At 40.4% G+C, this 21,829-nt stretch overlaps 1 pseudogene; it reads left to right on the forward strand.

Moving 5' to 3' along the window:
• The first annotated feature begins 4,656 nt into the window (after window positions 1-4,656).
• Window positions 4,657-5,465, forward strand: LOC116755727 (annotated as a pseudogene).
• The last annotated feature ends 16,364 nt before the right edge of the window (window positions 5,466-21,829 follow it).

Below are 21,829 nucleotides of genomic sequence, written 5' to 3' on the forward strand. Positions count from 1 at the left end.
TCTTCCTTTCTTAATGGTTCTCTCAGTCACTGGGTCACAAGGATTTATCTGTTCCCACATTCACATCTAAATCATGTGATTCCACCAAAGGAATCAGCAGTGGAAACAGACTGTGTTTTGTGGGAGTGAGAGAATAAATAGGTGCTTGTGAGGTGGGGACATCTTTCAGCCTAGAATCTGGAAAAGGATCTTTGTCTAGTGACAAAAGGTAATCAGGATGGAGCGGAGAGCAAACAGGGTGAATAACATGTAACATTTCCCTCCACCTCTACCCAAACCAGCTGAACACCATTTTATTCTATTCCTTCCAAGAGCCAAATTTTGGGGTCAGAAGCCATGGATTTAAGCCTCCAATCTGCCGCATATGAGTCTTGTGACACAGATGGTAATTTAGTCTCTCTGAATCACATTTTTCCCATGGCAACCAGAACATGGAACCCAGTTGGTAAATAAAGATGGAACCCCATGCAGAATTGTGCCAAGAATCAATGAGGTCATGTATGTGAACTCCATTTATGCATTGCAAGGCTTATATCCACATTAGCTCATTTATTTGGACTTCTCATTCCCCAAACTCTCCTTACCATATTTAGACACCACAGAGGTACGTGCTTTTTCACCCCTGATGAAAGAAGATAATTCTCTCAAGGGCCACACCTTGAGCACTAGCCAGCTTTTCTGAAACTCCATACCTTCTCCGTTGGCTTGCCTCTCTTTCATATGACACTCTCTTAAGCCCCTCATGGAACTGTCTTTCCCTGACCCCATTCAATGATGTCTTGGGAAACAAGAAGACCTCAGACTACCCTCAGAAGTAAATTACAGGTTCTACTCACAGGCACTAGCTGCTTATCATATGACCTCCAGGAGCTTTCACACAAAGCTAAGTGTGGCTGGGAGAGATGTACTGACCTTTGGGTAGGAGGTCAGGACATCTTGTGTGCAAATCTGTGTTTGAGGCCCCCAATCTCCGTGGAGGATGTGGCCTCTGCAGTTGTGACATACACCCCATGTAAGACAGCTCCCAGTGCACCTGGAACTAGCCCCAAATCCTCACCAACAACAACCTGGTAACTCACGGATATTGTTGAAAGTGTCCATGTTTGCCCACAAGATGCTTAAAAAAAAAAAACAACTATGTGATAAGTGATTTGCGTAAATTTGTGTGTGTGATGTATTAGAACATTTTCAGTTTGTTGAAATTTTATTGGCATTAACTAGTTTTGCAAAGTGTTCAATTTCTCATTCTGAAGAAAGGATGGTAATGGTTTTAATTATTGGAGACCCCCACTGAAAAAAATTTAAAGGGATGGTAGAGATGCAGATAGAGCTGTGTTTTGATTACCCAGCTGCCACAAGTCACAGAGGTTGATATCCAAAAATTTCGCTATTTGATCATCTGTATTGATTGAGAAGAATCCTAATTCAGAGGTGTGGAGGTGGGAGGATATTTCCCAATCTTGCCATTTCCCATCCCAAAATGAACTTTGAGTTTGAGGATGAGGAGAGAAACAATATCTTCCCATTGGCTAGTATCCCTCACTTGAAAAAACTTCAAGGATCCATTCATGAGAGAAAACTAAATCATCTGAGGCCTACCGGAATATTCCAATAATTAAAATACAACACCCCTTGGACTTTTCAACATGCTAGAATGGACCTAAAGAAAAGTTAACCCAATGACCTCTCCTACAGGTGAGGAAATCTGAGACCCAGAAAGATGCAATGCTGAGAGGTAAATCCAGCCTCATATTTCTAGCCAGGTCCTCTCCCCACTGGATCATACTAGGTTCGCGAGTACGGTTGTTAAGGGTCATTCACAAAGAAGCACTCACCGCTTTCAGTCTTTAGCTTCCACAGGTCTCCTTAGGAGCAATATCTCCTTTCTTTCTGTCTGCTTGTGCTGTCATAACAAAATATCATAGACCAGGTGGCTTAAACAACAGAAAAGTATTTGCTCACAGTTCTGGAGTCTAGAATTCCAAGATCAAGGTGCCAACAGAATTGGTGTCTGGTGAGAGCTCTCTCCTTGAGTTGCAGTTGGTTGTCTTCTCCTATGGTCTTGCCTCTGTGTGTGCATGTGGAGAGAGGGGGAGAGAGAAAGAGAGAGAGATCTTCCCTCTTCTTGTAACGCCACTAATTCTATCAGATAAGGATCCAACCTCATTTAACATTGATTACCTGCTAAAAGCCCTATTTCCAAATACAATCACATAGGGGTTAGGACTTCAACACATGAATTTGGAGGGGCGGGGGGACACGATTCTGTCCATAGCACTTTCTCACTACTCAAGAAGCTGATTTTATAACTCCTGACCTCCAACTAGGCATTTGAAGAATATCAAATTGTATTAAAAATATCACTCGTTGTTTTCAAATACAGCCAGAGCAGGACAATGGCTACAACATTTATCCTTCTAGAACAGACAAAGTATTTACTTCACTCACCCCATCCGCCCCTAATTTACTGTATCTAAGTAAAGTGAGTCCTGAACATCTGTTTTGTGTGAATAAGGAAAACAAACAATTCGGTGTATCACTTCCTAATTTTAATAACGTCTGGATATAATATGACAAGGTTGATGTACTGTAACACTTGTTAAAGTGGGACTCAACCCACATTGTTTTCACCAGCCGCCAAGCAGCCAATTAAATACCAGCCCATGAGCTGAGTGTCTGCTAACACAGAGGCCAGGCAACCTCATTACTGGCAAGGTTAATTTAATCAGTTAGTTTTCCTCAGTGCCTGTGAGTCACTCCCAAAATTTAAAACACAAATACAAAATATTAATGGAAGCATTTCCCAAATCTGTGGAATTCCTCATGCCTCTCTCTTCCCACTTATTTTACCTCGCCTGGGTCACCTACCTGCAAAAAGCCCCTGTCTACTGGCAACCAGCATTTTACTAGACTTGAGCTTAGGAACCTCAAAAACAGAAATAACGAGATGTGCCATCTTTTGTATATTTGCAAATCTGGTATAGTGCATGCATCTTTGTGCTGTAGGAAGAGTCCTCTGATCCAACAACTGACACGTGTTCTCACATCTGAAGTTCTGCAAAAGAAAAAGAAGGAAGACAAAGTTTAATTCTAAAGTAGGAAACAATCCATTCCACAGCTGGAGGCATTCAGAACTGGGCTGCATGGAATGATGCTGTTTGTGTTCAGAGGTGCCGGCAGCGCTGCAATCCACCCAGCTAGGGGTGCCTTCGTGTGGACGCTGAATCGTGGAATCCTGAGAAGGCTGTCCACTCCCTCCTCTTCACCATCCTCCAGGAGAACTTGTCTCACAACCCATGGACTCTGACCAATGACTGAAATATAACAGCTATTCTTACAGATCTCAAGGAAAACACAACATGACCATAATTTTAAGTGTTTGAGAAGCCAAAAAAAGGGATTTGAGTTTGCCAACCAACATTACAGTGATGGCCCTCTTACTTAGTATATGTGGATCTCAAGGCCTATCCTGACTTTCAAGCAATGAAAAGGTGATGTTCACAGTGGGGCCCCAGGCCCAGGTGTGGATAACAGCATTTAGCAGGTATAGACCTAATGCACACAAATGCATTCACAGTAAAAATATAACAGTGTTGGTCAATAACCATCCTAATGGCTGTATACAAACTTAGATTGTAATATTCTGAAATTGTTTCCTGAAATAAGACTTTTCAGATTTAAAGTGAAATGACAAAGGACTAGAAGAAAATGTAGAGAAGTATTGTATAATCTAAGGATGGGGGTGGCCTTTCTAAGTATGATACTAATAACAGAAATCATAACAGTAATAGATTTAGCTGTCTATAATCTAAAAGCAATCAAACAAATAAATGAAAAAAAAGTAACAGCAACAAAAATTACTAACATAGAAAAGTACATCAACAAAGTTGAAAGCCTAAAACAAACAGAGAAAAAAATGTTGACAACAAAGAAAACAGATAAAGAGTGAGTATACTTAATGTACACAAAGTAATTAAAAAGTCAGTAAGAACCTGGGGAGGGAGTTGCGGGGGGATGCATTGGGAGATTGGGACTGACATATATACACTAATACATATAAAATAGATAACTAATAAGAACCTGCTGTATAAAAATAAATTAATTAATTTAATTTAAAAAAACAAAAACAAAATTCAAGGTGTTGACAGGACCAGGTACCTTCTGAAACCTCTAGGAGATGACCCTTCCATTCCTCTTCTACTTTCTGGTAGCCACTGCCATTCTGTGGCTTGTGGGAGCAGAACTCCAGTCTCTGCCTCTGTCTTCAGTAGACCATATTCCCTCTGTGTCTGTATGCATGTCCTAATTTTCCTCTTCTTATATGGCACTGCTCATAGTGGACTATGGCTCATCCTAATGACCTCATCTTAACCTGATTGTGCCTGCAAAGACCTTATTTCTAAATTAGTCACATTCACAGGTACCAGGGGTTCAGACATGAACATCTCTTTGGGGAACACAATTTAACCCATAATAATGCTCCATCAGTATTTGATAAATGGATGAATAAATGCATGTGTGCTCAGCCACCACTTCTGAAAAAAAAGAAATCAGTAAAAACCCTAATGTGATTCCCTCCTGCACAGCTGTTCCCTAGAAGAGTAGTCATGTATCTCCATCCACTTTCTCTCTTACCCAAGTACTAGTCACCACCCCATGGACAATCTGATGGACACGAACATGAGCCCCTGAGGCCCCAGAACTATCTTTTCAGTTGTAAACCAAGGGCTGACAAAAACTGTCATTTTAAAATGGATAATAATGGAAGATGAGCTCCAGTTATCTTTAAGAACAGTCAGTTTAAGGGCTGATACAAAGGATGAACTGCACATCATTGAAACAGTAGTAATGAATTACACAGGCAGTCCTATTCTAGGAACACTGGCAAATTTGAAAATATCTGTATACCCAATGGTTTCCCTTGGGGGATTTGAAATAACACCAACTGTAGCTTAGAGTTGAAGGGTGGTTCAGGGCCCATGCATATTAGTGGACAGCACTTGGTTGGTGTGAGGGAAGATGCAGAGTCAGAATACGAAGAGGAGCTGAAACTCCTAAGTATATCTGGAAAGTGATCTGCCCTTGGAAGTGGTGGCAAGCTTCCACAGAATAAAGTCAAACTTGCTGTGAACTGGATGATGGTGATGATGAAGATAATGAGGAAGCTGAAGAAAAATCTCCAGTAAAGGAATCCATATGAGATACTCCAGCCAAAAATGCAAAAACCAAAACAGAATGACAAAGACTCAAAAACATCAACATCAAGATTAAAAGGTCAAGAATCCAAAAAACGTAGAAAAACTCCTAAAACACCAAAAGGAGCTAGTTCTATAGAAGACATTAAAGCAAGAATGCAAGCAATTATAGAAAAGGGTGGTTCTCTTCCCAATGTGGAAGCCAAGTTCATCAATTATATGAAGAATTTCTTCTGGATGACTGACCAGGAGGCTATTCAAGATCTCTAGGTATGGAAGAAGTCTCTCTTAAGAAAACAGCCTAAACAGTTTGTTAATGTTTTCCATCTAATCTCATTTTTGTAACAGTAGATATCTGGCTGTCCTTTTTTTTTTTTTTTAGTGGGATAATGACATCTTTATTTTTACTGATCTCTGTTTTGGGGGAAGAATTGTTTTATTTTATTTTATTTTATTTTTTAAATTGAAGTTTCAGGGCTTCCCTGGTGGTGCAGTGGTTGAGAATCTGCCTGCCAATGCAGGGGACATGGGTTCGAGCCCTCGTCTGGGAAGATCCCACATGCCGCAGAGCAACTGGGCCCGTGAGCCACAACTACTGAGCCTGCGCGTCTGGAGCCTGTGCTCCACAACGAGAGAGGCCACGACAGGGAGAGGCCCGCGCACCACAATGAAGAGTGGCCCCCACTCGCCTCAACTAGAGAAAGCCCTCGCACAGAAACGAAGACCCAACACAGCCAAAGATAAAAATAAATAAATAAATTATTTTTTTAAAAAATTGGTTTTAATCTAATTGAAAGTTTAAAAAAATTAATGAGAAAAAGATGAGCACCGCAATAGAAAAAATAATAGTCAAAGGACATGTTCAGATAATTTACAAACACAGAACCCAAATATTTGGAGTCTTTTTAAGTATAATGTCCTTAGTAATCAAAGAAATAAAAAATGTAAATATATATAATTTTTCATGTATCAAATTGGCAATTTAAAAAGAAATCATGGAGCCCACTTTGGAGAAGAATGTGGGGAACCCTATAAACTGCGGCTGGGAATGGCAATTGATACAATTTCTTCCAGGTTCATAATCCTGCACTAGGAATTGAAAGTCCTAAAATTTACATTTCATTTTACATTGGAATTCCAAACTTAACCTAAGGAAATAATTGTGGATAAATACAAAAATGAAGCTATAACACCCGTCACAGGGTTGTTTGTAAGAGGGATATAATGTTGGGAATATCAACCAAAGAACACCTGTACAATAGAATACTAGGCAGTGGTTTAAAATTACATTGGAAAGGTGTTTATGGACTGTTAAGTTTTAAGGTAGGTTACTAAACAGTATGATCCATTTTCTAAAAGCATTTAGTACATGTATAAATACATAAATGATATATATTCATTGAAAACGACTAAAAGGATATAACTAAAATGTCAATTGTGTGTATCTATAATGAGATCACGAATGATATTTATTTTGTTCTTTTTGCTTTTTCATAGTTTCTACATTTTTTTCAAATAGCATGTAACTTTTTACAACAAAAAAAAAAGTTTTTTTAAGCAGAATTTTACGAGCTTAAAGGAAAAATCAACAGTCCAACAAGTTTGTGTCTCCCACCATTTACTGCTTCCAAAGATCATGCTACCTCTCTCTCTATGCCCTGATCAGCATCCAACTCTGTGATAATTTCCTTCACATCATGAAAAAATTATCCAAAACCCCAAGCTCACTCATTCAATTAACTCCCTACCTCTTCCTTACTCAATATTCAATTAATATTGAATCACTTTAAGTCTTGCTATTTTAAAAACCTGCTCTAGCTAATCTGTTTTTTTTAAACGGCCAGCCCTTCTTTTTACTTCTGAGCCTTCAGACATCTCTGAGAACAAGGGGATCTTTGTCAACGTCACTCCATTGTTCTGTTCCCATTCTCTAGAGTCTGATAGGTGTGTAAAGCAAAATGGAACAACTTAGAAGCTTCCAACCCAGAGCAGTGGTGTGCCCAGGAAAGCAGGGCATGCCCTGGTAGGGTATGAAAATACCTGACACAGGTCAAGGTAGCACTGACATATATACACTACCAAATGTATAGTAGATAGCTAGTGGGAAGCAGCTGCATAGCACAGGGAGATCAGCTTGGTGCTTTGTGACCACCTAGAGGGGTGGGATAGGGAGGGTGGGAGGGAGACACAAGAGGGAGGGGATATGGGGATATATGTATACATATAGCTGATTTAGTTTGCTGTACAGCAGAAACTAACACAACATTGTAAAGCAATCGTACTCCAAAAAGATGTTAAAAAGAAAAAATGCATCACCTCACACTGTTGTACAGGAAGCATACTGCAACCCCACGCCTTGTAGGGCTCTGGCCCGTCTGCAGTCAGCTCCCTGTGTGACTCCGGACAAGCGGTTTAATTGCTTCATGCATCAGTTACATCATTTCTAAAACTACGGCATCATTTCTAAGGTGAATCTAAACTGATGGGCTTTCATGTCCTTTTTAACCCAAATTGCGTTACTGTAACAAATCCTTTAACTCTCTATAATCAGCCAATTGCCCTTAAAGTAGCTCACAGCCCAGTATCAGTACAAATATATTTCTCTTTGTTGCTGTGTATACCAAAGATATTCAGCCTACTTCTCAACAATTCCATATTCATTATGTCCTATGATAACAGATGGTCCTTTTCCTCTGTTCTCTCCATCCTTCATTTTTCTCCCCTGTTCCATCCATCCCACATTGATTCAGGCTACATGGGAGTCACTTATTTACCTCTGCAGACTGGGGATGGGTCCATTATTTTTTTTAACCTTAAGGAAGTTAGTCATCGGAAATGCTTTGATTTATTACAACTTATCACATATGTTGTTATTTCAAAGTAAAAAGAGAGGCAGTCAGAAAACAGAAGAGCAAGAATGATAAGAGATATCACCTAGGTGGCCCAAGAATTGGCCTAATTTCCTGTAAAGTTTGCAAACACAACACTGTTCTCAAACCAAAGTTAAGACTCTCCTGACCCCCTGATCCAAGACAAAAGAGATCAATACTAACTCTGCATACTGGAGAGGGTGTGGACCACTCATCTCATCTGTACATCACTGGTGGGAATGTGCAATGGCACAGCCACTCTGCAAAAGGGTGAGGCAGTTTCTCACAAAACTTAACCTGCACTTAACATGGCCTGACTAGTGCACTCTTGGGCACTGATGCCAGAGAAATGGAAACTGATGTTCACACAAAACCTGTACACGAAAGGTCAGAGCAGCTTTATCCAGTGTCCCAAAACGAGAACCAACTGAAGTGTCCTTCAACAGGTAAATGGCTAGAGACTGTGAAATATCCAAACCATGAAATACTACTCTGCAATAAAAAAGAACAAACTATTGATGCACATGACAACTTGGATGGATCTGAAGGTAGATATACTGAGTGAGAAAAAATCTCAAAGGTTACACCGGTATGATTCCTTTTTTAAAAAAAATTTTATTGGACTATAGTTGATTTATAATATTGCGTTCGTTTCAGGTGTACAGCAAAGTGATTCATATTCTTTTCCATTCTAGGTCTGTATGATTCCTTTTATACAACATTCTCGAAAGGACGAAATTATAGAGATGGACAACAGATTAAGGGTTGCCAGCACTGACAAGAGCAATTAAGGGTTGCCTGTGGGGAGGGGGAGGAGAAAGACATTGTTGTGGCTACAAAGGCATACTTGGAATGGAACTATCTTGTACCTTCATTGTGGTGGTGGTCACACAAATCTACCCAGCTGATAAAATTACATAGGACTAGCTCTACACAGATGAGTGCCTGTAAAACTGGTAAAATCCAAATAAGGTAACTGGATTGTGTCAATATCAATTTCCTGGTTTTGATATTGTACTATAATTCTGCAAGATGTTGAGAGAGAGAAATCAATACTAATAGCACATATATGGACTATAAAGAGCCAGAATCAACTAAGAGTATCGAATTTTTCCTGTAAAGCTTTCTTATTGAATGGAAATGCAAATCTCCTGTATAGTCCACGTTCCCTGAAATTTTAAATTATTCCTAACTTTAGGTGTTCTATTTTGTGGTGGTCGTCACGGTGATGTTTAAAGAAAAGGAGAATTGTAAAGTGCTATACAAAGATCCTATGTTCTCCAAGTCACTGGAATAGTATTTCCTTAGTGTAGCATAGGCCATTGGTTCCCTACCTCCAGGATTGGCCAACCTCAGAGGTCACCTTCAGGCAGAATGCCAGAAAGCTGACCCCCTGAGGAGCAACCCTCAAGCAAAGAAGCACAAGAGATGGTGGCTATGGCATCTTCCATCTTCCAGCATCTTCCTCCCAGGCGGTGGGATGAACTTGAGGTGTAATCTGCACCATCTCTCAAAGGATCCCCAGCAGGATTGAACCTCAGTTGTCCGCAGCAGTAATCTGCCCATGTTCACACCTTTTATTGGCTCTTCCTTCCTTCCTGTCTCTCTCTCCCCTTTCCTTCATTCCATCTCCCAAATAAACCACTTGGACCCAATTCCTTGTCTCAGGGTCTATATTTGGAAGGACCCAAACTCAGATGCTCACACTGAGGATACCTGTGTGCAGATTCTAGGGCCTGTTCTCTCACAGTTGATTTTACCTTCCCTAATGAATACCAAACTCAAAAAGAAGCTGCTACAAACTTCATGGAGATTTAACACAATACAATTTGTTTAAGACTGATGACAACACTTTTGGGTAAATACAGTCTTGGACATTTCTAAAGCTTCTATCCTATTTGCCTGGTAACAAATATGGACATTTGACCACTAGGCTGTTTGTTTAACAACCAACTATAAAGCCTTTTTCATACAGGCTACATTTGCTGAAGCAAATCTGCATTCAGCACATATGTCTTTAGAAAACTGCCATACTTGTGTTCTAGATTCTAGAAGTTCATCCTGAACTCACAAACCCAGTGATCTCATCAAAAGAGTCAAGGTGTTCGCCAGTTTCAGGAGGCCCCCTAAGTGACTCAGGAAAGTCAACTTATAACACACTCTGATCTGAAAATGAATAAAGTGAAGATGCTTTGGGATCCTGTAACTCATGCTAAAAATAACCCACCTAGACTAATAACCAGCTCGAGTCCTATTAATTAATATCTTGAGTCATTCCTCTATGAACCTCATCTGGTATCAAGACTGCCCTCCACTGGCACCATTTTCAATGATTCTGCTATAAATATGTTTATGTCTGGGTATGCTAGTTAAATAGGCAATATCTAAATATAGTTTTAAAGGCTTGGAGATAGAGTAGCTGAAAGAAAAATGAACTGGGAGTCTGAATATTTAGAGCCCAGCTCTGCCTGTACCTGGGGAACAGTTGTAGGGTCACAATTTTGTCCATGTCCCTTGGACTTCCTGGGTATCTCTTTACTTACCAGCAAAATGAAGGGTTTGAATTAGATGAGAATGAAAACAAAGCTCTGTTCCAGCTTGACAAGTCTGTGATTCTAGACAGTGTTTTTGTTTTGGAGAAATGGGATCTGCTGACAGTATTATTATCTATGCAATGATTCATTTAACATTCACTGAGCATCCTCTATGCAGCAGGCACTGCGTAAGGGACACCAGAATGTAACCATGCGTGAATAGACAGGCCTGCCCCAGCCTCTGCCACAGCTCAGGTTCTCGCCTCACACTTCTCTTCATCTTGGCTTCTTTTGCTCCAGATCCAATGTCCCAGGAACCCGCGTCCTCCAGGTCAAGCTTAGGTCATATGCTTGTCCCCAGGCTCTCCAACAAAGTAGAGAAAGAATCTGGCCTCTGTTGACTTTCATGGAGGTAAGCTAAAGGAGTAGTTGTCACCAGGAATTGCCCGCCACCAAGATCACACATAGGAGTGAGTTTCTCCAGTAGGAAATCAGGTTATTTTTTTTCTTTCTTTCTTTTTTAAAGTATATAGTTGATTTACTACATTGTTTTAGTTTCTGGTGTACAGCAAAGAAATTTGGTTATACATATACATACATATTCTTTTTCATATTCTTTTCCACTTTGGTTTATTACAGGATGTTGAATATAGTTCCCTGTGCTATACAGTAGAACCTTGTTGTTTTACCTGTTTTATATATAGTAGTGTATATCTGCTAATCCCAAATTTCTAATTTATCCCTCCCACCTTGTGCCCTTTGGCAACCATAAGTTTGTTTTCTATGTCTGTGAGTCTGTTTCTGTTTCATAAATAAGTTCATTTGTGTCATAGTTTAGACTCCACATATTAGTGATATCATATGGTATTTTCTTTCTCTGTCTGACTTATTTCACTTAATGTGATAATCTCTAGGTCCACCCATGTTGCTGAAAAAGGCATTATTTCATTCTTTTCTATGGCTGAGTAGTATTCTACTGTGTATATATACCACATCTTCTTTATCCATTCATCTGTCCATGCACATTTAGGTTGTTTCCATGTCTTGGCTATTGTGAATAGTGCTGCTATGAACATTGAGGTGCATGTATCTCTGGATATATGCCCAGGAGTGGGATTGCTGGATAATATGGCAACTCCATTTTTAGTTTTTTAAGGAACCTCCATACTATTCTCCATAATGGCTACACCAATTTACATTCCCACCAACAGTGTAGGTAGGAACGTTCCCTTTTCTCCTTACCCTCTCCAGCATTTGTTAGGAAATCAGGGTATTAAAGGGTATTAAAGGAAGAGAGGGATTTGGATGTTAGCCACCAAAAAAATGACACATATCCTCTACAGCTGCCTTCCTGGGTTCTCTGACACACAGTGCATGACTGCATACATGCATTTGAGGGCAAGAGAGGAACCATAACCTTTATCCTGTTCACTAATTATTCTGGCTGAGGCAGAGAGAAGTTGAATCCAAGGGGTCTCTCACACTAGCAGATCAATTGCTTTTGACTTCATTTTTCGTAATGTTCTCACAAGAGACAGAGCCATGAAGAAGCTACTCAAGAATCTAGAAGTACGGACTGGGGTCCCCTTTCTGGCTCTATCTGACTCTCAGTGTATTGTCATCACCACATCCTCAAAGAGGCCAAGAGAGAGAATGTTTAGGATAATATTCATGACAATGGTGCCATTCAGTGCCTAGGGATGCATAGGGAGTTTCCCAATGTTTTGTGGATGGACACCACTACCGTGCTGGCTCAGGAGGGCAGGGAATTTGTCCCTCCTCTGATGGCATCAGCCACCAGGTCCTCAAAACTACTTAGCATTGGGATCCTCTGCTTCCTCTTTTGCACCACCACCTCTCTCACCAAATAAATATCATTGTACTTGGAAGCACCCTATAAAAGAAACTTTAACATGTGCTCAAACCTCAAGCATTTAAAATTAAAATTTGTGCAGAAATGCAAACGAGTTAGATTAGCCAAAACAAGTTTGAAAAGTATATCAAATATATCAAATTGTAATTTTTAAACATGTGTAGCTCATTTTATTTCAATTATGTTTCAATAAAACATTTTTTAACATCTTTATTGGAGTATAATTGCTTTACAATGCTGTGTTACTTTCTGCTGTATTACAAAGTGAATCAGCTATACATATACATATGTCTCCATATCCCCTCCCTCTTCTGTCTCCCTCTCACCCTCCCTATCCCACCCCTCTAGGTGGACACAAAGCACCAAGCTGATTTCCCTGAACTACCGTATGACACAGCAATCCCACTACTAGGCATATACCCATAGAAAACCATAATTTAAAAAGAGGCATGTACCACAATGTTCATTGAAACACAATTTACAATAGCCAGGACATGGAAGCAACCTAAGTGTCCATTGACAGATGAATGGATAAAGAAGATGGGGCCTACACAACCCACTGAACCAACCTTAGCCACTGGGGGAAGACACCAAAAACAATAGGAACGGGCTTCCCTGGTGGCGCAGTGGTTGAGAGTCCACCTGCCGATGCAGGGGACACGGGTTCGTGCCCCGGTCCGGGAAGATCCCACATGCTGTGGAGTGGCTGGGCCCCTGAGCCATGGCCGCTGAGCCTGCATGTCCGGAGCCTGTGCTCCGCAGTGGGAGAGGCCACAACAGTGAGAGGCCCACGTACCACAAAAAAAAAAAAAAAAAAAAAAAAAAAAAAACAGGAACTACGAACCTGCAGCCTGTAAAAAGTAGACCCCAGGGGCTTCCCTGGTGGCGCAGTGGTTGCGAGTCCGCCTGCCGATGCAGTGGACCCAGGTTCACGCCCCGGTCTGGGATGATCCCACATGCCGCGGAGCGGCTGGGCCCGTGAGACATGGCTGCTGAGCCTGTGCGTCAGGAGCCTGTGTTCCACAACGGGAGAGGCCACAACAGTGAGAGGCCCGCATACCAAAAAAAAAAAAAAAAGTAGACCCCAAACACAGTAAATTAAGCAAAATGAGAAGACAGAGAAAAACACAGCAGATGAAGGAGCAAGGTAAAAAGCCACCAGACCAAACAAATGAAGAGGAAATAGGCAGTCTCCCTGAAAAAGAATTCAGAATAATTAGAGTAAAGATGATCCAAAATCTTGAAAATAGAATGAAGAAAATACAAGAAACGTTTAACAAGGACCAAGAAGAACTAAAGAGCAAACAAACAATGATGAACAACACAATAAATGAAATTTTAAAATCTCTAAAAGGAATCAAAATCAGAATAACTGAGGCAGAGGAACGGATAAGTGACCTGGAAGATAAAATAGTGGAAATAACTACTGCAGAGCAGAATAAAGTAAAAAGAATGAAAAGAATTGAGGACAGTCTCAGAGACCTCTGGGACAACATTAAATGCACCAACATTCGAATTATAGGGGTCCCAGAGGAAGAAGAGAAAGAAGAAAAGTAAAAGAAAGGGACTGAGACAATATTTGAAGAGATTATAGTTGAAAACTTCCCTAATATGGGAAAGGAAATAGTTAATCAAGTCCAGGAAGCACAGAGAGTCCAATACAGGATAAATCCAAGGAGAAACACCCCAAGACACATATTAATCAAACTATCAAAAATTAAATACAAAGAAAAATACTAAAAGCAGCACGGGAAAAATAACATACAAGGGAATCCCCATAAGGTTAACAGCTGATCTTTCAGCAGAAACTCTGCAAGCCAGAGGAAAGTGGCAGGACATATTTAAAGTGATGAAAGGGAAAAAACTACAACCAAGATTACTCTACCCGGCAAGGATCTCATTAAGATTCAATGGAGAAATTAAAACCTCTACAGACAAGCAAAAGCTAACAGAATTCAGCACCACCAAACCAGCTTTACAACAAATGCTAAAGGAACTTCTGTAGGCAAGAAACACAAGAGAAGGAAAAGACCTATAATAACAAACTCAAAACAATTAAGAAAATGGTAATAGAAACATACATATCAATAACTACCTTAAATGTAAATGGATTAAATGCTCCAACCAAAAGACATAGACTGGCTGAATGGATACAAAAAAAGACCCATATATATGCTGTCTACAAGAGACCCACTTCAGACCTAGGGACACATACAGACTGAAAGTGAGGGAGTGGAAAAAGATATTCCATGCAAGTGGAAATCAAAAGAAAGCTGGAGTAGCAATTCTCATATCAGACAAAACAGACTTTAAAATAAAGAAAATTACAAGAGACGAAGAAGGACACTACATAATGATCAAGGGATCAATCAAGAAGAAGATATAACAATTGTAAATATTTATGCACCCAACATAGGAGCACATCAATACATAAGGCAAATACTAACAGCCATAAATGGGGAAATGGACAGTAACATAATCATAGTAGGGGACTTTAACACCCCACTTTCACCAATGGACAGATTATACAAAATGAAAATAAATAAGGAAACACAAGCTTTAAATGATACATTAAACAACATGGACTTAATTGATATTTATAGGACATTCCATCCCAAAACAACAGAATACACTTTCTTCTCAAGTGCTCATGAAACATTCTCTAGGATAGATCATACCTTGGGTCACAAATCAAGCCTTGGTACATTTAAGAAAATTGAAATCGTATCAAGTATCTTTTCCTACAAGAATGCAATGAGACTAGATATCAATTACAGGAAAATATCTGTAAAATATACAGACACATGGAGCTAAACAATACACTACTTAATAACCAAGAGATCACTGAAGAAATGAAAGAGGAAATCAAAAAATACCTAGAAACAAATGACAATGAAAACACGGCAACCCACAACCTATGGGATGCAGCAAAAGCAGTTCTCAGATGGAAGTTTAGAGCGATAAAATCCTACCTTAAGAAACAAGAAACATCTCAAATAAACAACCTAACCTTACACCTAAAGCAATTAGAGAAAGAAAAACAAACAAAAAAAACAAATTTAGCAGTAGGAAAGAAATCATAAAGATCAGATCAGAAATAAATGAAAAAGCAATGAAGGAAACAATAGCAAACATCAGTAAAACTAAAAGCTGGTTCTTTGAGAAGATAAACAAAATTGATAAACCATTAGCCAGACTCATCAAGAAAAGGGGGAACACTCAAATCAATAGAATTAGAAATGAAAAAGGAGAAGTAACAACTGACACTGCAGAAATACAAAAGATCATGAGAGATTACTACAAGCAACTCTATGCCAATAAAATGGACAACCTGGAAGAAATGGACAAATTCTTAGAAATGCACAACTTGCCGAGACTGAATCAGGCAGAAATAGAAAATATGAACAGACCAATCACAAACACTGAAGTTGAAATTGTGATTAAAAATCTTCCAACAAACAAAAGCCCAGGACCAGATGGCTTCACAGGCGAATTCTATCAAACATTTAGAGAAGAGCTAACACCTATCCTTCTCAAACTCTTCCAAATTATAGCAGAGGGAGGAACACTCCCAAACTCATTCTAAGAGGCCACCATCACCTTGATACCAAAACCAGACAAGGATGTTACCAAGAAAGAAAACTACAGGCCAATATCACTGATGAACATAGATGCAAAAGTCCTCAACAAAATACTACCAAACAGAATCCAACAGCACATTAAAAGGATCATACACCATGATCAAGTGGGGTTTATTCCAGGAATGCAAGGATTCTTCAATATATGCAAATCAATCAACGTGATACACCATATTAACAAACTGAAGGAAAAAAAACATATGATCATCTCAATAGTAGCAGAAAAATCTTTCAACAAAATTCAACATCGATTTATGATAAAAACCCTCCAGAAGTAGGCATCAAGGGAACTTACCTCAACATAATAAAGCCGATATATGACAAACCCACAGCCAACATCGTCCTCAATGGTGAAAAAATGAAACCATTTCCACTAAGATTAGGAACAAGACAAGGTTGCCCACTTTCATCACTATTATTCAACATTGTTTTGGAAGTTCTAGCCACAGCAATCAGAGATGAAAAAGAAATAAAAGGAATCCAAATTGGAAAAGGAGAAGTAAAGCTGTCACTGTTTGCAGATGACATGATACTATAAATAGAGAATCCTAAAGATGGTACCAGAAAGCTACTAGAGCTAATCAATGAATTTGGCAAAGTAGCAGGATACAAAATTAATGCACAGAAATCTCTTGCATTCCTATACACTAATGATGAAAAATCTGAAAGTGAAATTAAGGAAACACTCCCACTTACCACTGCAGCAAAAAGAATAAAATATCTAGGAATAAACCTACCTAAGGAGACAAAAGACCTGTACGCACAAAACTATAAGACACTGATGAAAGAAATTAAACATGATACAAACAGATGGAGAGATATACCATGTTCTTGGATTGGAAGAGTCAACATTGTAAAGTGACTCTACTATCCAAAGCAATCTACAGATTCAATACAATCCCTATCAAATTACCAATGGCATCTTTCACAGAACTAGAACAAAAAATTTCACAATTTGTATGGAAACACAAAAGACCCTGATTAGCCAAAGTAATCTTGAGAAAGAAAAGCGGAGCTGGAGGAATCAGGCTCCCTGACTTCAGACTATACTACAAAGCTACAGTAATCAAGACAGTATGGTACTGGCACAAAAACAGAAATATAGGTCAATGGAACAGGATAGAAAGCCCAGAGATAAACCCACGCACATATGGTCACCTTATTTTTGATAAAGGAGGCAGGAATATACAATGGAGAAAAGACAGCCTCTTCAATAAGTGGTGCTGGGAAAACTGGACAGTTACATGTAAAGGAATGAAATTAGAGCAGTTCCTAACACGATACACAAAAATAAACTCAAAATGAAGTAAAGACCTAAATGTAAGGCCAAACACTATAAAACTCTTAGAGGAACACATAGGCAGAACACTCTATGACATATATCACAGCAAGATCCTTTTTGACCCACCTCCTAGAGTAATGGAAATAAAAACAAAAATAAGCAAATGGGACCTAATGAAACTTAAATGCTTTTGCACAGCAAAGGAAACCATAACCAAGACCAAAAGACAACCCTCAGAATGGGAGAAAATATTTGCAAATGAAGCAACTGACAAAGGATTAATCTCCAAAATTTACAAGCAGTTCATGCAGCTCAATTTCAAAACAACAAACAACCCAATCCAAAAATGGGCAGAAAACCTAAATAGACATTTCTCCAAAGAAGATATACAGATTGCCAACAAACACATGAATGAATGCTCAACATCATTAATCATTAGAGAAATGCAAGTCAAAACTACAATGAGATATCATCTCACACCTTTCAGAATGGCCATCATCAAAAAATCTAGAAACAATAAATGCTGGAGAGGGTGTGGAGAAAAGTGAACCCTCTTGCACTGTTGGTGGGAATGTAAATTGATACAGCCACTATGGAGAACAGTATGGAGGTTCCTCAAAAATCTAAAAATAAAACTGCCATATGACCCAGCAATCCCACTACTGGGCATATACCCTGAGAAAAACCATAATTCAAAAAAAGTATGTACCACAGTGTTCACTGAAGCTCTATTTACAATAGCCAGGACATTGAAGCAACCTAAGTGTCCATCGACAGATGAGTGCATAAAGAAGATGTGGCACATATATACAATGGAATATTACTCAGCCATAAAAAGAAATGAAATTGAGTTATTTGTAGTGAGGTGGATGGACCTAGAGTCTGTCATACAGAGTGAAGTAAGTCAGAAAGAGAAAAACAAATACTGTATGCTAACACATATATATGGACTCTTAAAAAAAAATGGTTCTGATGAACCTAGGGGCAGAGGCAGAGAATGGACTTAAGGACACAGGGAGGGGGAAGGGAAAGCTGGGATGAAGTGGGAGAGTATCATTGACATATACACACTACCAAATGTAAAATAGATAGCTAGTTGGAAGCAGCTGCATAAAACTCTTTTTTAATGAGGGAAATCTCCATGTGGGTATCATGAACATTCCAGACGTAGGCTTGTGCAAAGGCTCAGCCATGAACTCATTTATGACTGTGCCCCTCTGAACCCCACCCATTCCAGAGGTAAGCACTGTCCTGTGTTTTGTGGTTATCATTCCCTTGCTGTTTTAAAAAATACATTTATTATATATGTAGCTTAGTTCTGTCCATGTTTGACCTTTATATAAAGTCATGTTCAATATATTCTTCTGTGACTTGCTTTTCTTGTTCTACAGTTTGTTAGTAACACTCATGCATGCTGATGTGTGTAGTAGTCGTGCATTAATTTTCACTGCTGAATAATATTCCAAAATGGTTTTATTCATTCTACTCTTAATAGGCATTTGGATTGTCTCCAGTGTTTTACTGTTTGAAACATTGCTACTGTGAGTATGTACACAAGAATTTCTCCTGGGTACATACTTAATCATAGACTTGCCCAGACATAGCATATATTCATCTTCCCATTTATTAAATAATATGAAGTGATTTTCCAAGTACTTGTATTAATTTACCCTCTCACCAGCAGGGTATGAGAGAGGTTGCTTTACACCCTCAACAGCACTTAATATGTTCAGACTTTCTAGATGTTACCAATCTGGGGTGTGTCAAATGGCATCACAAACTGGTCTTTAATTTGTATTTCCTAAGAGTACTTCTTTGCATGTCAGTCCTCCCTACCAGATGTTCAGATCCTGAAAGGCAGGAAGCATGCATCATTCAGCTTGGTGGCTCCAGCATGTAGCAGGGTGTGTCTAGCATACAGGACTAGCTAATGTTGGTGTGATGAATATGTGATGGTAGTTCATGGGCTTCCCAATCCTCAAGGCTCAGAGGGAACAAAATAGGATGCCAGAGTGTGGAAGAGAGAAGGGTAGCGGATGGTTGGTTGATTCCATCTGTTGCCAAGTTAGACTTCACAGACCCTGGCGGGAGAGGGTACAAGGGAATAGAAGCACAGAGCTGGGAGGAAGGAATCCTGCTTCGTTTTGCTTTCCTTGTCAATAAATCCGCTGTCACATGCACTGGTACCTCATGTTAGGACATCAGGTGGGGTTAAAAAGGGAAGAGGAAATGATGCTACTTTGTCTTCTCTCTCCGCTTTACAGTGATTGGCACCAAGGACCAAGAATAGGGATTGCAGATTCCTCTGCTGCCTTGACCAGCCTCATCTCAGGGTAATTTATTTGATGTCTGCCTCCATTTCTCAGACAGAGACCAAAGATGGGCCCCTCCAGAGGGAGAGTGGTGAGCAGGGCGAATGCTGAATGAGTATGAGGTCCACTGAGATCCCGAAATCAGCCATCAGTGGTGCCGGTGCTGGTGCTGGGCAAAGCCCTTACGGGCAGCCCCACTGGGCTGCTGCTGTCAAGATGGGCTGCAGCATTATATTCCCACCGCCTGCCTGTTTCCCCTTCAGCCTCCCCAGCCACCAGGGGTGCATTTCTAGCAGCTGCCTCTTTGCAGAAATCTGCACCGAAATTAAACCCATCAAACTGTCAGCCCCGTTGCCAAGGCTGCTCCCATGTCAGCCCATGTCATGACAACCAGTGATAGAAATGCTGCTATTCAGGCTTCATGGGGAGCATCTGTTTCCTTTTTTAAATCTCTTGAAAATGAAGTGAGCAAGGTGCCTGCTGCGCAGGGCAGTGAGGGGTGCCAAGGCATGCAGGCACGCTCCGGACCTGCTAGGGGTGGCACTTCCTCTAGAATTTAGGAAGCCACTGGGGGAAGGGCCTGGGTTCTGAAAAGAACGGCCTTGAGAGGGAGGGAGAGGGAAGGCACCAATGGGAGTCTTGTCTTCTCCTTTCTGGGGTCCTTCTCTTCTTAAACACCACCCAGCACACATCTTTGCAAATCCAGCTTAATGGCCCTGGGTAAAATGCAGCTTTTCACTGTCAGGATTGTAGGGGGGTGCCCACCAACTTGAGGGTCTTTGTCCCAAGGCAACTTCATAGCTTCTGAAAAAATTGGAGATTCTCTCCTCCAGCCCTTCCAAGTGCATTGGCATTTACAGCATGGAAAGAGGGGGTGGAGCACAGCTGAGAGTTTCTTACCCCAGCACAAATAGCCTCCCCTTTGACAGGCCTGTGACTCAGGATTGCTCAGCAACAGAGAACATGGGGGAATAAACAGCATTAGCTGAGTCCCTGATGTGTCCCTGTCTTCCAGGAACGTGTGTGCACGCGCGCACACACACACGTGATTTATGTATACTTGTGATGACTAAATGGCCCAAGACAGATTAAGCATGTTCCCATTCAGCATCTGAGCAGAGAAGACGAAGACCCTTAGCATCCACCTCTCCCCTCCCCCTCAATTTAGGAATGAGCAAACTGAAGCCCAGAGAAGTGACTTTCCCAGAATTGCAAGCCTGATAGTGGCAAATAAGGGAAGAGATCCCAGAACCCTTTGCTCCTGTCTTTGGGGCTGAGTTTGACCAAACAACAGAAACTAATCAGGCATGCTTTCTCTACAGAAACACAGAGAACACTGAAGCATTGCAGAGAATCACCTCAGAAGGAAAAAGTTTATCTGAGATGATTCTAAAAATGAGAAAAGATCAGGGAGCACCCACTTTAAAAACAGATTTTTTAGAATGTATACACAGCAGCTTTACCTTATAGAAAACAGGATTAGAGTGAATGCTGAGGGAATCTTTGCAACATGGGCAATGCCAGGTATGGATGAGACTTCAGTCTTCAGTGATGCAGAGGGCCCGGAATGTCCTGGGCAGCTTGCTGTCCCGTGGCTGACCTTCCAGGAAGAGATCCTGCCTTGGCCAAGCAGGTGTTTGTCAACAGCCAGGTTCTAAGCCAGCTCAGGGGCTTTCTGCATATATAAGAAGAGACTGAGGAATAGCAACGTGATGTGAATGGTAATAACAATACTAGCTTTCACTTCTTGAGCACATATCATATGCCAGGCACTGTTCTGAGAACCTTGTGTTAATGAATGTATTTAGCCCTCACAGAAATGCTGAGTAGCGTTTCTCTCCTCTTCACATCTGCAGATAAGCAATCTGAGTAAATCAAACAGCCACTAAGTGTCAGAGCCAATTTGAATGGAGATTGTCCCGATCATGCTTTCAACCCTGTTGGTGTACTGGATGCAGGTCAGGAGATGTGCACTCTAGACCTGCCTCTGCCACGAGCAAGTCAACTCCCTTGACTATCCTCCAAGGAGATGAATATTCTAGACCTGGCTCTGCCATAGGCGTATGACTGTGGGTAAGTGTGCAGTAAAGGGTTAGCTCAGCATGCCTGGGCTGCCCAAGCCCTG

This window comes from Phocoena sinus, chromosome 6 (genome assembly GCF_008692025.1).
Source record: "Phocoena sinus isolate mPhoSin1 chromosome 6, mPhoSin1.pri, whole genome shotgun sequence".
NCBI classification, from domain to species: domain Eukaryota; kingdom Metazoa; phylum Chordata; class Mammalia; order Artiodactyla; family Phocoenidae; genus Phocoena; species Phocoena sinus.